We start from the raw sequence: 14,333 nt of genomic DNA, 5'->3' as shown, positions 1-14,333 counted from the left end.
TCAAAGTGGGGAAAGGCAAAAAGAGAAAGTCCTTTCTTCTTTGTCTTCAGTACATCTTTCAGAATACATGATACCATGGTATGATGTTCATCACAAGTTCAAAGAAAATATCAAATCATAAATTGAGATAGAAGTAGGCAACAGAGAATGTTTACATGCATATCCACTAGAAGTAATTATCTAGCTAAGATTTATTACCTGTCTCTGCTCCACAGCTTCACTGAAGGTTTAAAACCCTAAGTAAGTGAATGTTTGCATAGATAAACCCAGTCAACATTTTATCTGCTGTCCTAGCATCTATGATAAATCTTTAGTTTCCTTTTCATGACCTCTGGTTAATTGTTTAACAACCTCTTGGCATGTGCTCTGAGTAGGACAAGGTCTGGTTCCCATCTAAGAGCAATTAACTTGTGACACTTGGGAGACTGACAGAGTTCTCATTGCAGTTTTGACTATCAGAAAAAGGGCCCAATTGCATTCCTATTACAAAAGAGCTTCATAATTACAGATATAATTTTAGGAATTCTTATAGATCATCATTAAAAGTTAAGTCATCTGTTTGTCTATATAGCGTCACTATAAGACAGTGCGTCTTCATGGATCTGCAGCAATCTGCTCCAAAGGAGTGTGCTATTATTTATTGATTATTATGTATGTTTAAGAATAACAAGAGGATAAGCATATTAATAGCAGGAATCTTTCCTAAAATGAGTCCCTTCCAGCCTTGCTTAATAAGGGCTCACCTATTGCAGATTGCAGATTATATAATAATCTGAAGCAGGCCAGGAACCACCTATTCCATCCCCCTCCGCCTACTTCTTTGAAGGTGTTTTTCTATCCATCCACTCCCACCTCTCCTACCTTGCATTCCCCTACACTGGGGTATCGAGCCTTCACAGGACCAAGGGCCTCTCATACTATTCATGCCCATCCTTTGACATCCTCTTCTACATATGCAGCTGGAGTTGTGGGTCCCTGCATGTATACTCTTTGGTTGGTGGTTTAGTCCCAGGAGCTCTGTGGTTGGTCTGGTTGGTTGATATTATTATTCTTCCTAGGGGGTTGCAAAACTTTAAGGTCCTTCAGTCCTTTTTCTCACTCCTCCATTGGGGACGCCATGCTCAATCCAATGGTTGGCTGAAGCATTTGCCTCCGTTTATGTCAGGCTCTGACAGAGCCTCTTACCATACAGCTATATCAGGTTCCCTGATCTACAGAGCCATCTCGGTCTACAGAGCTAGGTTCAGAACAGACAGGTCTACACACACATTCTCCCTCTGTGTCTGTGTCTGTGTGTGTGTCTGTGTTTGTGTCCGTGTCCGTGTCCGTGTCCGTGTCCATGCCCATGCCTGTGCCCGTGCCCGTGCCTGTGCCTGTGCCCAAGCCTGTGTGCCTGTGAGTGTATCTTTGTGTGTCTGTGAATCTCTCTCTCTTTCTCTCTCTTTCTTCCTCCCTCTTTCCCTCTCTCAAATCAATCAATAAATCAAACAAAAATACCCAAATCCCCTAAACTAAAAATGAAACAACAGCAGCAGTAGCCACTAACACAACAATACCCAATAGAATGAGAACTGAAAAGCAGAAGTTGGAGTGGGACCCACAGAAACCCCCGCATATCATGGGTTATTGAGAAGGCTATTGTATTGATGCTCTATACAACCAGAATTAAAGTTCCTATTTTAGGAGGTAACACTTCTGTCATCAAAGAGGGATGTGTTGAGCTGGAATCTAACAATCTGATAGGTGGTAGGCTCTGGAGGAGTAAAGAGTAACTTCTAATGGCCACAGGATTTCTTCTTAAAGATAAAAATGTTTTTTTTTTTTTATTTGATATAATTTATTTACATTTCAAATGATTTCCCCTTTTCTAGCCCCCCCCACTCCCCGAAAGTCCCGTAAGCCCCCTTCTCTTCCCCTGTCCTCCCTCCCACCCCTTCCCAGTTCCCCGTTCTGGTTTTGCCAAATACTGTTTCACTGAGTCTTTCCAGAACCAGGGACCACTCCTGCTTTCTTCTTGTATCTCATTTGATGTGTGGATTATGTTTTGGGTATTCCAGTTTTCTAGGTTAATAACCACTTATTAGTGAGTGCATACCATGATTCACCTTTTGAGTCTGGGTTACCTCACTTAGTATGATGTTCTCTAGCTCCATCCATTTGCCTAAGAATTTCATGAATTCATTGTTTCTAATGGCTGAATAGTACTCCATTGTGTAGATATACCACATTTTTTGTATCCACTCTTCTGTTGAGGGATACCTGGGTTCTTTCCAGCATCTGGCAATTATAAATAGGGCTGCTATGAACATAGTAGAGCATGTATCCTTATTACATGGTGGGGAATCCTCTGGGTATATGCCCAGGAGTGGTATAGCAGGATCTTCTGGAAGTGAGGTGCCCAGTTTTCGGAGGAACCGCCAGACTGCTTTCCAGAGTGGTTGTACCAATTTGCAACCCCACCAGCAGTGGAGGAGTGTTCCTCTTTCTCCGCACCCTCTCCAACACCTGCTGTCTCCTGAATTTTTAATCTTAGCCATTCTGACTGGTGTAAGATGAAATCTTAGGGTTGTTTTGATTTGCATTTCCCTAATGACTAATGAAGTGGAGCATTTTTTAAGATGCTTCTCCGCCATCCGAAGTTCTTCAGGTGAGAATTCTTTGTTTAACTCTGTACCCCATTTTTTAATAGGGTTGTTCGGTTTTCTGGAGTCTAACTTCTTGAGTTCTTTATATATATTGGATATTAGCCCTCTATCTGATGTAGGATTGGTGAAGATCTTTTCCCAATTTGTTGGTTGCCGATCTGTCCTCTTGATGGTGTCCTTTGCCTTACAGAAACTCTGTAACCTTATGAGGTCCCATTTGTCAATTCTTGCTCTTAGAGCATACGCTATTGGTGTTCTGTTCAGAAACTTTCTCCCTGTACCGATGTCCTCAAGGGTCTTCCCCAGTTTCTTTTCTATTAGCTTCAGAGTGTCTGGCTTTATGTGGAGGTCCTTGATCCATTTGGATTTGAGCTTAGTACAAGGAGACAAGGATGGATCAATTCGCATTCTTCTGCATGCTGACCTCCAGTTGAACCAGCACCATTTGTTGAAAAGGCTATCTTTTTTCCATTGGATGTTTTCAGCCTCTTTGTCGAGGATCAAGTGGCCATAGGTGTGTGGGTTCATTTCTGGATCTTCAATCCTGTTCCATTGATCCTCCTGCCTGTCACTGTACCAATACCATGCAGTTTTTAACACTATTGCTCTGTAGTATTGCTTGAGGTCAGGGATACTGATTCCCCCAGATTTTCTTTTGTTGCTGAGAATAGTTTTAGCTATCCTGGGTTTTTTGTTGTTCCAGATGAATTTGATAATTGCTCTTTCTAACTCTGTGAAGAATTGAGTTGGGATTTTGATGGGTATTGCATTGAATCTGTATAGTGCTTTAGGCAAAATGGCCATTTTAACTATATTGATTCTACCGATCCATGAGCATGGGAGGTTTTCCCATTTTTTGAGGTCTTCTTCCATTTCCTTCTTCAGAGTCTTGAAGTTCTTGCCATACAGATCTTTCGCATGTTTGGTAAGAGTCACCCCAAGATACTTTATACTGTTTGTGGCTATTGTGAAGGGGGTCATTTCCCTAATTTCTTTCTCAGCCTGCTTATCCTTTGAGTATAGGAAGGCCACTGATTTGCTTGAGTTGATTTTGTAACCTGCCACTTTGCTGAAGTTGTTTATCAGCTGTAGGAGCTCTCTAGTGGAGTTCTTTGGGTCACTTAGGTAGACGATCATGTCGTCTGCAAATAATGATAGTTTGACTTCCTCCTTTCCAATTTGTATCCCTTTGACCTCCTTATGTTGTCGAATTGCCCGAGCTAGTACCTCAAGTACAATATTGAAAAGATAAGGAGAAAGGGGGCAGCCTTGTCTGGTCCCTGATTTCAGTGGGATTGCTTCAAGTTTCTCTCCGTTTAGTTTGATGCTGGCTACCGGTTTGCTGTATATTGCTTTTACTATGTTTAGGTATGGGCCTTGAATTCCTGTTTTCTCCAAGACTTTAAGCATGAAAGGATGCTGAATTTTGTCAAATGCTTTTTCAGCATCCAATGAAATGACCATGTGGTTTTGTTCTTTGAGTTTGTTTATGTAGTGGATTGTATTGATGGATTTCCGTATATTGAACCAACCCTGCATTCCCGGGCTAAAGCCTACTTGATCATGGTGGATGATCGTTTTGATGTGTTCTTGGATTCGGTTGGCAAGAATTTTGTTGAGTATTTTTGCATCGATGTTCATAAGGGAAATTGGTCTGAAGTTCTCTTTCTTTGTTGGATCTTTGTGTGGCTTTGGTATCAGCGTAATTGTGGCTTCGTAGAAGGAATTGGGTAGTGTTCCTTCTGTTTCTATTTTGTGGAATAGTTTGAAGAGTATTGGTGTTAACTCTTCTTTGAAGGTCTGGTAGAATTCTGCACTGAAACCATCTGGTCCTGTGCTTTTTTTGGTTGGAAGACTTTCTATGACTCCTTCTATTTCTTTAGGCTTTATGGGACTGTTTAGATGGTCTAGTTGGTCCTGATTTAATTTTGGTATTTGGTATCTGTCAAGGAAATTGTCCATTTCCTCCAGATTCTCCAGTTGTGTTGAGTACAGGCTCTTGTAGTAGGATCTGATGATTTTTTGGATTTCCTCAGTTTCCGTTGTTATGTCTCCCTTTTCATTTCTAAGTTTGTTAATTTGGATACTTTCTCTGTGCCCTTTGGTCAGTCTGGCTAAGGGTTTATCTATCTTGTTGATTTTCTCAAAGAACCAGCTCCTAGTTTTGTTGATTTTTTGTATGGTTCTCTTTGTTTCTACTTGATTGATTTCGGCCCTGAGTTTGATGATTTCCTGCCTTCTACTCCTCCTGGGTGAAATAGCTTCTTTTTGTTCTAGGGCTTTCAGGTGTGTCATTAAGTTGGTAATGTATGCTCTCTCCATTTTCTTTTTGGAGGCACTCAGGGCTATGAGTTTTCCTCTTAGCACTGCTTTCATTGTGTCCCATAGATTTGGGTATGTTGTGTTTTCATTTTCATTGTGTTCTAAAAAGTCTTTAATTTCTTTCTTTATTTCTTCCTTGACCAAGGTGTCATTGAGTAGAGTATTGTTCAATTTCCACGTGTATGTGGGTTTTCTGTTGTTTCTGTTGCTATTGAAGACCACTTTTATTCCATAGTGATCAGATAGGAGGCATGGGATTAGTTCTATCTTTTTATATTTGTTGAGGTCTGTCTTGTGACCAATTATATGGTCGATTTTGGAGAAGGTACCATGAGGTGCTGAAAAAAAGGTATATTCTTTTGTTTTAGGATAGAATGTTCTATATATATCAGTTAAGTCTAATTGGTCCAAAGCTTCAATTAGTTTCATTGTGTCCTTGTTTAGTTTCTGTTTTCCTGATCAGTCCATTGAGGAAAGTGCAGTGTTGAAGTCACCCACAATTATTGTGTTAGGTGTAATGTGTGCTTTGAGTTTTAATAAAGTTTCTTTTATGAAAGAGGGTGCCCTTGCATTTGGAGCATAGATGTTCAGGATTGAGAGTTCTTCTTGTTGTATTTTTCCTTTGACCAGCAAGAAGTGTCCCTCAGAGTCTCTTTTGATGACTTTGGGTTGAAAGTCAATTTTATCTGATATTAAAATGGCTACTCCAGCTTGTTTCCTGAGACCATTTGCTTGTAAAATTGTCTTCCAGCCTTTTACTCTAAGGTAGTGTTTGTCTTTGACCCTGAGGTGTGTTTCCTGTAAGCAGCAAAATGTAGGGTCCTGTTTACGTATCCAGTCAGTTAGTCTGTGTCTTTTTATTGGGGCATTGAGTCCATTGATGTTAAGAGATATTAAGGAATAGTGATTGTTACTTCCTATCATTTTTGACGTTATTTTTTAAATTTGATTGCTTAACTTCTTTTGGGTTTGATGAAAGGTTACTATCTTGCTTTTTTCAGGGTGGAGTTTCCCTCCTTGTATTGGTGTTGTCCTCCTATTATCCTTTTTAGGGCCGGGTTTGTGGATAGATATTGGGTGAACTTGGTTTTGTCGTGAAATATCTTAGTTTCTCCATCTATGGTGATTGAGAGTTTTGCTGGATATAGTAGTTTTGGTTGGCATTTGTGTTCTCTTAGAGTCTGCATGAGATCTGCCCAGGACCTTCTAACCTTCATAGTCTCAGGTGAAAAGTCTGCTGTGATTCTGATAGGTCTTCCTTTATATGTTACTTGGCCTTTTTCTCTTACTGCCTTTAGTATTCTTTCTTTGTTTAGAACATTTGGTGTTTTGATTATTATGTGACGGGAAGTATTTCTGTTCTGGTCCAGTCTGTTTGGAGTTCTGTAGGCTTCTTGTATATTCATGGGCATCTCTCTCTTTAGGTTAGGGAAGTTTTCTTCCATAATTTTATTGAAGATATTTGCTGGCCCTTTAAGTTGTAAATCTTCACTCTCATCTATGCCTATAATCCTTAGGTTTGGTCTTCTCATTGTGTCCTGGATTTCCTGGATATTTTGGGTTACAAGCTTTTTGCACTTTGCATTTTCTTTAACTGTTGAGTCCATGGTTTCTATGGAATCTTCAGCATCTGAGATTCTTTCTTCTATCTCTTGTATTCTGTTGTTGATATTTGCATCTCTGTCCCCTGATTTCTTCCCAAGGCTTTCTATCTCCAAAGTTGTCTCCCTTTGAGTTTTCTTAGTTGTTTCTACTTCTGATTTTAGATCCTGGATGGTTTTGCTTAGCTCCTTCCCTTGCATGTTTGTGTTTTCCTGTAATTCTTTAAGAGATTTTTGTGTTTCCTCTTTCATGAGCTCAGCCTGTTGACCAAAGTTCTCCTGTATTTCTTTAAGAGATTTTTGTGTTTCGTCTTTCATGACCTCAGCCTGTTGAGCAAAGTTCTCCTGTATTTCTTTAAGTGTTTTTTGCATTTCCTCCTTGTTGGCTTTTGTATTCTCCTGGATTTCTTTCAATGATTTTTGTGTTTCCCTTGCAAGGGCTTCTAACTTTTGATCCATTTTCTCCTCAATGTCCTTCATGTGTTCCTGTACCAGCATCATGACCAGTGATTTTAAATCCAAATCTTGTTTTACTGGTGTGATGGGGTATCCAGGACTTGCTGGTAGAGGAGAATTTGGTTCAGATGTTGCCATATTGCCTTGATTTCTGTTAGTGACTTTTCTGCGTTTGCCTTTTGCCATCTAGCTCTCACTGGTGTTACTTGGTCTTGTCAGTGCTGGACTCACCAGTGCAAGCTGCCCCTTCCCCGTTGGCCTCTGGTGCACAGCTTACACTCTGCACTGCCTATAGACAGGGTGCTGTTGTCCAGGCTGTTCAGATCCCGAAGCAGGCACCTGAAGGCTCCCGCTGGGGCCCGCAGGATTTATTGGAGCACACCGACTTCTCCCAGCTGGCCGCCCGGAAGCCCCCACTAGCCTCTTGAGGGACCTGGAGATGTGGCGGCCACCCAGGCTGATCTGAAGCGGAGAGAGTTGAGCTGGGGGCTTCTGCCTGAGGCCTTGCCCCAGATTGTGTCTGTGGACCAGGTGGAACCCGTGTGCACCCCCAGGGAGCTCTGAAGGTGAATGTTGCTGTGACCTCCCCTGTGCTCCGCTCACTCCGCTGGGCAGCCGATTTCCCCAACCGGGCTGGCGCACACTAGGTTAGCCTTGTCGCCTGGGCCCTGAGTCCAGGCAAACGCCTGGGAGGCCAAGGTCCGAGCAAAGTTCCCCTAGGGCTATGTCTGTTATTTGGGTCCGCCAGGTGACCCAGATGGCGGGCGTGCGCGTCCGCGCTCCGCGAAAGCACCGGGAGAGTCTGTTGTGCTAATAACCTCCTGGGCTGGTTGACACACAGATGGTCCACCAAGCCGCCCAGTTCTTGGGGTCAGTCCTGTGCCTTTTGGGGCCTAGACCCCCGTTTTGTTAGCCTCAGGCTACGCTTGTTAGCAGTCTCTGCCCTCCCGAGCACTCTGGCTCCTATAGGCAAAATGGTGGTGCGTGCACCGGCCGGGGCAAAAAAAAAAAAACTCCTGGCTGGGTTGGCGCCCCGATGGCCACTCGAACAGCCCAGGGCCTGGGTGCAGGCCAACTCCCGTCTGGCTCAGACCCCTGCGGGCCTAGGATTATGTTTGTGTACCTCAGTCTGACCGATCTCTGGAGCCCGGGATCAAGATGGCGGTGAGTCTCTCCTGACTGGCGGGCAGCCGAGTTCTGAAGTGGCTTCCGTGCAGCGAAAGGCTCCGCAGAACCGCAGTTGCTTGCCGCCCGGCTGGTCAGCGAAGGTCAGTGGTCGTGGGCGCAGGGCCTAACTGGACCCTGTGTCGCCTTGGTTCCACTGCTGATGGCCCTTCAGCTGGAGCAGCCACTGCTACTGCCGCCGCCGCCGCCGCCGCCCTTGATAAAAATGTTTTTAAAACAAATAGGGTGATGGGTGCATAATTTTAATGACATACTAAGAAAACACTACTAGATTGTGTACTTTCAAAGAATGAGCTTAGTACATAAGTGTATTAGATACCTGGCCTCCAACCACTGAAGAATGGGGCATGTGTGCATAGAACATTAACATAGCACCATTGTGACCTCACAGCATGTAACAGTGGTGGTTCTAGCATAGCAGTACTGCTGTATACTGAAGTATAGTTCAGTTGATACTGAACGTGCTGGACTGTTTAGTGTTTTGTTCACAAGAGTTTTAAATCTGTTTTGTTTTATTATAGAATTTGGGAAGCAGTGATCAGCTAAAGGGAAGGGAAGAGAGGGAAAGTAGATCTTGGGTGACCCTCAGGGGGCCCTGAGGCCCTAGGCCTCAATAATGGAGGAAGATCTTAGATATGATGTCCAGACAAGAAACGTCCCCCAAAGGAGTCGCTGGTACACCCGTCTGTGGCATTCATGTTTGGGCTGTACATGCATAAATCGTCAGAGAAGGCACAAATTTACCCTCTTCTATATCGGATATGACCCTACGGGTCCTTTGCAGCGAGCAGCCAGTGTGGGTGACCTGGACAAAACTGAACGATTAATACACTCCAGTCGACATCATGTGGATGAATCTGATAGGAGGAACAGGTAATGGGCATTGGAGTTGGTGAGGGGGAGGGGGTGGACAGTAGAGTAGGACCTGTCAGGCATACTCAGAGCCAAGCAGGGAGAAAATCAGCTTCCAGGGCTCCATCCTAATGGAGGAGAGATGGTGTGCTTAGGTTCATTTCCATTGGGTCCCTGCATGGTCACTTGTTTAGTGCTCTGAGGCATAAGAGACCTGCACACCCTGGAACAGCAGCTCCTAGGCCTTAACCAAACTGCATCATTTTATTTTTATGTTTACACTTAAATTTTGTAGACAAACACACACAGCAAAACACATACCCCCTCTCTCTTTCACACACACACACACACACACACACAGAGAGAGAGAGAGAGAGAGAGAGAAATAAACACACACAGGTGTTGTGCCTATGTGCATTTTTGAAGCAACATGTGTGATGGAATCAAGTGCTTGATCCCCTGGAACTGGAGCTACACACAGTGCTGCAATGTGTGTGCTAGCAACAAAAACTGAGTATCTGAGAAAACACAACTAGAGCTGTTAACTACCAAGCCACCCGTCTAGATTTGTCTTAATATATAAGCCATTAATAAATACTATTATTCAACAATGGAAAATTTATCATAAGATAAATCATCCACTTTAATGCAAAAAATCACTGAGAAATCTTAGGTCAATATGACCTGTGTTTGCGAATGGATCATACAAAGACATTTTGAACTCTGGCCCTGTACCCCCATACTCACCCTAGGTACATGTTGTGCATGCATTGATACACATGTGAAGGAAAGAGATGGGCATTGTCTTCCTCTCACTTTCCCTTGTCCCACACATGTGGAGCTAAATGTGTGATGGTCCGAGGACTCGCCACTGGACACTTGTCTTCTGCCCTACTGTGTGTTCTGGGGACTGACCTCAGGCCATCAGGCCTCCCTATGGGTTCCAGCACGTGGTCCCTCAGTTTTAGAGAGACATGTTCATTTGGCCAAATCCCTGGAATGTTTAATTTACTCTCTTGGAACACATTGATTCTCAGACTTTGGGTAAGTAAGTAGCTTTGGGGATCCCCTTATCCACATATCTGCACTCAGGTTTTCAGGGAAAGTGATTTACCAATTGAGTTCTTCCAATCACCCCAGCCCCTCATTCTTATTTCCTATTTTTACTCCGTTCTAGTTTATGAAGGGGAACTAATGACACAACAGAAGATTTTCTGTCGTCTACATGATTCTTGATCATTTTGTAGTTCTATTTTTTTATTCCATATATTTTTATTTACATTTCAAATGATTTCCCCTTTTCTAGCCCCCCACTCCCCGAAAGTCCCATAAGCCCCCTTCTATCCCCCTGTCCTCCCACCCACCCCTTCCCATTTTGCCTCTCTGGTTTTCCCAAATACTGCTTCACTGAGTCTTTCCAGTATAAGAGGCTACTCCTCCGTTCTTCTTGTACCTCATTTGATGTGTGGATTATGTTTTGGGTATTCCAGTGTTCTAGGTTAATATCCACTTATTAGTAAGTGCATACCATGATTCACCTTTTGAGTCTGGGTTACCTCATTATGATGTTCTCTAGCTCCATCCATTTGCCTAAGAATTTCATGAATTCATTGTTTCTAATGGCTGAATAGTACTCCATTATGTAGATATACCACATTTTTTGCATCCACTCTTCTGTTGAGGGATACCTGGGTTCTTTCCAGCTTCTGGCAATTATAAATAGGGCTGCTATGAACATAGTAGAGCATGTATCCTTATTACATGGTGGGGAATATTCTGGGTATATGCCCAGGAGTGGTATAGCAGGATCTTCTGGAAGTGAGGTGCCCAGTTTTCGGAGGAACTGCCAGACTTATTTCCGGAGTGGTTGTACCAATTTGCAACCCCACTAGCAATGAAGGAATGTTCCTCTTTCTCCACATCCTCTCCAACACCTGCTGTCTCCTGAATTTTTAATCTTAGCCATTCTGACTGGTGTAGGGTGAAATCTCAGGGTTGTTTTGATTTGCATTTCCCTAATAACTAATGAAGTTGAGCATTTTTATAGCTGCTTCTCTGCCATCTAAAGTTCTTCAGGTGAGAATTCTTTGTTTAACTGTGTACCGCATTTTTTAATAAGGTTGTTTAGTTTTCTGGAGTCTAACTTCTTGAGTTCTTTATATATATTCGATATTAGTCCTCTATCTGATGTAGGATTGGTGAAGATCTTTTCCCAATTTGTTGGTTGCCGATTTGTCCTTTTGATGGTGTCCTTTGCCTTACAGAAACTTTGTAATTTTATGAGGTCCCATTTGTCAGTTCTTGATCTTAGAGCATAAGCTATTGGTGTTCTGTTCAGAAACTTTCTCCCTGTACTGATGTCCTCAAGGGTCTTCCCCAGTTTCTTTTCTATTAGCTTCAGAGTGTCTGGCTTTATGTGGAGGTCCTTGATCCATTTGGATTTGTGCTTAGTACAAGGAGACAAGGATAGATCAATTCGCATTCTTCTGCATGCTGACCTCCAGTTGAACCAGCACCATTGTTGAAAAGGCTATCTTTTTTCCATTGGATGTTTTCAGCCCCTTTGTCAAGGATCAAGTGGCCATAGGTGTGTGGGTTCATTTCTGGATCTTCAATCCTGTTCCATTGATCTGCCTGCCTGTCACTGTACCAATACCATGCAGTTTTAAACACTATTGCTCTGTAGTATTGCTTGAGGTCAGGGATACTGATTCCCCCAGAATTTCTTTTGTTGCTGAGAATACTTTTAGCTATCCTGGGTTTTTTGTTATTCCAGATGAATTTGATAATTCCTCTTTCTAACTTGTGAAGAATTGAGTTGAGATTTTGATGAGTATTGCATTGAATCTGTACATTGCTTTTGGCAAAATGGCCATTTTAACTATATTGATTCTACCGATCCCTGAGCATGGGAGGTTTTCCCATTTTTTGAGATCTTCTTCCATTTCCTTCTTCAGAGTCTAGTAGTTCTAAGGGGTTAATTAGTCTTCAAGTTCAAGGTTCATGAAGAATAAATTATAAATTATAGTTTCAAGATATTCTCTTGCTTACTGATTGTTTTCTTTAAAAAGACTGAATTGTCCAACTGTAGATTTTCAGTTGGTCCATTTATTCCCCACACATATATTAGATATCTACTGTATAAAATACACATTCTACTCTCTTAACAGATCTTCCCATTTTTAAACGATTATGTTTTTCTGCCCAAAATTTCCTTATATTCTAAAATTTAAATATGAAATGAAATGAACCATACTCTTTGAAACCCTAGTTTTTTTAATATTTTTATTTTCTATATTCTTTGTTTACATTCCAAATGATTACCCCTTTCCCAGATCTCACCTCCCCATATGTATCATAAACCTTCTCCTCTCCATCCATTCTCCAATCACCTCCCTCCTTTTTCTCTGTGCTTATATTCCCCACCAATGCTAGATCAGTCCTTTCCAGGATCAGGACCCTCTCCATACTTCTTAATGGGAGTCAGTTATTATGAAATGGAGTCATGGGCTTCATAGAAATCCCAGATAGTAGAGTAGGATTTAGATTCAAGCTGAGATAATTTAGTGGGAGCTTTTCTATGATCCAGACAGGCTGCTTTGTGCAGGATGAGAGCCTTGATAGAACTCCTGCCTTACTCAGATCAGCCGTGCATTATATCCCTAGCACAGCAAATGAACATCTGGGTAGACATAACCAAGTAAGGAAACTCCAGTTCCTTGCTTACATCAGATGGAAATTACCTCCATACTATGTAGCACTTAAAAGTGATGGGGCTCTTATTTAGCATTCAGAAATGTTCCTAAATGTCCTTTCCTTTTGCAGGACATCACTGCATTATGCATGTGCCCACAACCATCCAGACGTGGTATTACTATTATTAGAAAATAACTCCAGCGTTAATATCCGGGATGATGAAGGCTGCACACCCTTGATTAAGGTAGCTATTGGACATCTGTTGTGGTATGAAATGGATTAGAGGTTGTCCTTGTTTGGTTTCTGTGGCTGTAATAAAACACTGACCAAAAACAAGTCAGGAAAGGAAATGGTTATTTGGTTTATATTTACATGTCACAGTTCATTCTCAAGGGGAACCAGGGCAGGAGCTCATAATCAGGAACTGGAGGGAAGAGCTAAACTAGAGATCATGGGCGAATGCAGCTTTTCCATGACTTTTACCAGGGCTTGCACAGATTATTTTCATACATCTGAGTATATTCTCCCAGCTGTGCCTCCAACCTTAAGACCCTGGGCTTTCCTACTTCCATCAAAATCAAAAATATATTACACATAGTTGCCCAGAGGGAACTCTGATAGGGGAAGTTCCTCAAGTGACAATCTTTCCAGGTGTGTTAGCCTATGTCAAACTGGCAAAGAGAACAAAAACTAACCAAACAACTAATCTCTGCACTGCGACAGCAAACCAGCACAGACCAGAATTCTTAGAAAATCTGGGTGCATTCTACCTTTAAATTCTACCGCTTGTAAAAAGATGTTGTGGGGAAATTCTAAAATCAGGTGAGTCTGGAGTACTTAAGACTTTGTGTCAAAATAGATAATATGCATAACTGAAACTCTGTGTTTGCTTTAAGGGGAACTATTCAGTGTGATGGTAGAAATGTCTCTCTTGGATTCCTTGAATTGAAGATGTATTTTTTTTTTTTTTGTCCAATTTCTACAGGCTGCCCAGCGAGGCAATATACATTGTGTTTCTGTATTGCTCGACTACAATGCTGATCCAAATGTGATGGATTTTATTGGGAATACAGCCTTACACCATGCTGTATCCACGGGTAACCTACCCATTGTAAAAATGCTTCTAAAGCACAATGTAGATATTGAAGCCAAAACAAAGGTAAAGATCACTCAACTTCATTCCCAGTGCACTTCTAGCAGTGACACTCACATCTGTTTTCTACGTGCAGAAGTTCAAGCATTCTCAATATATCTGTTTACAGGAACGCTGCTTTCTCCAAACATGGTTTTCATATTTTTGGTAGTTAGTTCAGAAAAACACAGCATAGCATATTTTGTCTCAGAATTGGCCTTGATTTTAACATTCAAAAATAAAGGATTTAGGACTACACATACACATCACATATACACAGACAATAAAAATAAATTCATTTCATGTTATATGATTATAGAATAGATAGAAGTGTGTTGTTGCAAAGAAGGTACTGATGTGGGTTTGACTCGAGTATGAGAGTGCACTGGAAAGTGAGAGAGGTGACAGAAAAATTAGGAAATTTGATCATTGGAGAAAATTAAA

Source organism: Apodemus sylvaticus, chromosome 1, assembly GCF_947179515.1.
Source record: "Apodemus sylvaticus chromosome 1, mApoSyl1.1, whole genome shotgun sequence".
In the NCBI taxonomy this organism is placed as follows: Eukaryota; Metazoa; Chordata; class Mammalia; order Rodentia; family Muridae; genus Apodemus; species Apodemus sylvaticus.
The sequence above is the reverse complement of the archived record's forward strand: the minus strand, read 5'-3'. Positions refer to the sequence as shown.